Source organism: Syngnathus acus, chromosome 16, assembly GCF_901709675.1.
Source record: "Syngnathus acus chromosome 16, fSynAcu1.2, whole genome shotgun sequence".
Taxonomy (NCBI): Eukaryota; Metazoa; Chordata; class Actinopteri; order Syngnathiformes; family Syngnathidae; genus Syngnathus; species Syngnathus acus.
In genome coordinates, this window is record NC_051101.1 from 10,856,336 (window position 1) to 10,858,615 (window position 2,280).

Below are 2,280 nucleotides of genomic sequence, written 5' to 3' on the forward strand. Positions count from 1 at the left end.
TGCAATTTGCGAATATTGCGCTTCCGAATGTACCATTTCCCCTTGCTATGCATTCATGCTGAAAGTTTCCTCTGGGTTTATTGTAAATACACATTGTACATTTTAACTTAATGCTTTGGACCAGCACTGCCTTCAATTTGAACTAGATTTCTATTCTGCCTTTGTATTGATTTTTTTTTTTTTTTTGTGTGACTGTTGAAAAATACATTTGAATATACTTTTCTAAGACTCCAATTGGCTTTTTCTTGGTAATTCGACTCAATTATTCTTGCCTACCTTTAATTTCATTTTAATAGGGCCTGCAGCTCCAGTTTTGATCCCATCTCCCTCCCCTCTTCCCTTATCACCAAAGACGATGACTCTCGTGCGAAGGGAGGAAGCGGCCGCACCAACGCAGAGCCTCCTCTGGCCTTGCATGCGTTTGTGATGTGAAGCCCGTCGCAGTTGAAAAGGTCACCAGTGATCCCATTTTACTTGAGGAGGACACTTTGATCTCCTGGTGGGCCGAACATCCTGTCAGCCTCCCCGTAAACACCCCCCGGGGTACAATTGAGTGTGTGTGGTGATAAAACCAAGACCCCCCCCCCCCCCTCCTTTCAGTCAAATAGAAACCACAACAGTGAATAAGGGAAGTGGTGGATTACAGCCGCTCTGATGTGGCTTTTGACAATGGTGGGAGGGGTCGACACCTTACCGGCAGCGTCTCCGAGTCCTGAGGCTCCCAGACATGAGGGCATGCCGAGGGGCTGCAATTTTTAGTGCTGTTCAAGTCCAGCAAACAACCGCAAAACGACCCCCTCGTCGCTGACCCCGAAGCCACCATGGCTTGTCTTTCTCTACTTCCACTATCTGTGCTGAGCAAATATTTGTTCTTTTATGGAAGCTTTTGTTACTGGGAAGTTAAAGTTGTCAAATGTATTTGATGATGTGATTTTTATTGGTTGCAACTTGCAATGGAAAATTTTAGTGAATTATTTTTTTCTTCTTTTCTAACTTGACAACGAAATATAAATATAAAATGGAACAGATAAAAAAAAAAAGTTTAACTTTAAAGTACAATACGTTATAATGTCATGGTTTACAGTAATTTGTTTCCAAACATTTCTAGTAATTTCATTGAACTATATTATATGCATACATTTTAATGGAATTGTTATTAAGTTCAGTTATTATATAAATTTTTTGAAGCGCAATGTTAATGTTCAAAGTAGCTTTCAATAAATTCAAATAAACCTTTAGGACTGAAAGGTCTCCCCAGGGGTCACCAACATTTCTAAGGAACTAATGTTAATGATTTTTCATAATAATTGGGAAATGGATAAATATCAATATGCAACTTTTTTTCTATAAATCTCTGCCTGTTACTTAAACAAAATATGGCTGGCGCCTTATCAGAGCCGCAATGTCTTCTTCAGCTTTGAAGTGCAAGCGGTATTGTGTGTGAGGGGTCTCCCCATTTGTTTGTCTCTGAAGTCTGAGGCCCCCTGCCATGCATTGACTTCACTTTACAAGGTGTGCCACTGAGTGACCCGTGTTGGTTTGCTAATCTTTTCAATTGCAGAGATCAAACATGGACATGTTCCGTAAGGCTGATTTGTGTCTTTCAGGGTGGTGTGGCTCAGTGGTAGAGATTCTATCTCTCAACTTGAAGGTTGTAGGTCTAATCCTCACACAGGCGGCATAACTTAATTTCCATGCATGCCAGTTGTACAATAAAAGCTTTCTTCTTCTTGTCGCTGATAACTAATCACAGGCAATGGCTAACCCGAAGCTTTAATGATACTTAATTCTTACTTCAAAACCCTAGCTTGAAACCCTAGTTTGAAACCCTAACCCTAGTTTGAAACCCTAACCCTAGTTTGAAACCCTAGTTTGAAACCCTAACCCTAGTTTGAAACCCTAACCCTAGTTTGAAACCCTAGTTTGAAACCCTAACCCTAGTTTGAAACCCTAACCCTAGTTTGAAACCCTAGTTTGAAACCCTAACCCTAGTTTGAAACCCTAGTTTGAAACCCTAACCCTAGTTTGAAACCCTAGTTTCTATAAATGGATTTTTATTTATTTTTTAATAAAAAGCTGCATTTATTGTAAACTTTCACGATGCATTGATTAGTTTTCTTCACAGGATGAATGACGTATTCATCATATTTGGTGCTGCAAAAAAAAATATGAAAGACAAGCAGGAGAGCTGTAGCACAGACCACGCCCCCTTCAGGGATGCAGCCAATCAGCGGCGGCGTGTGATGTCTGAGGGCATGGGAGGAGAAAAATGTTTAAGCA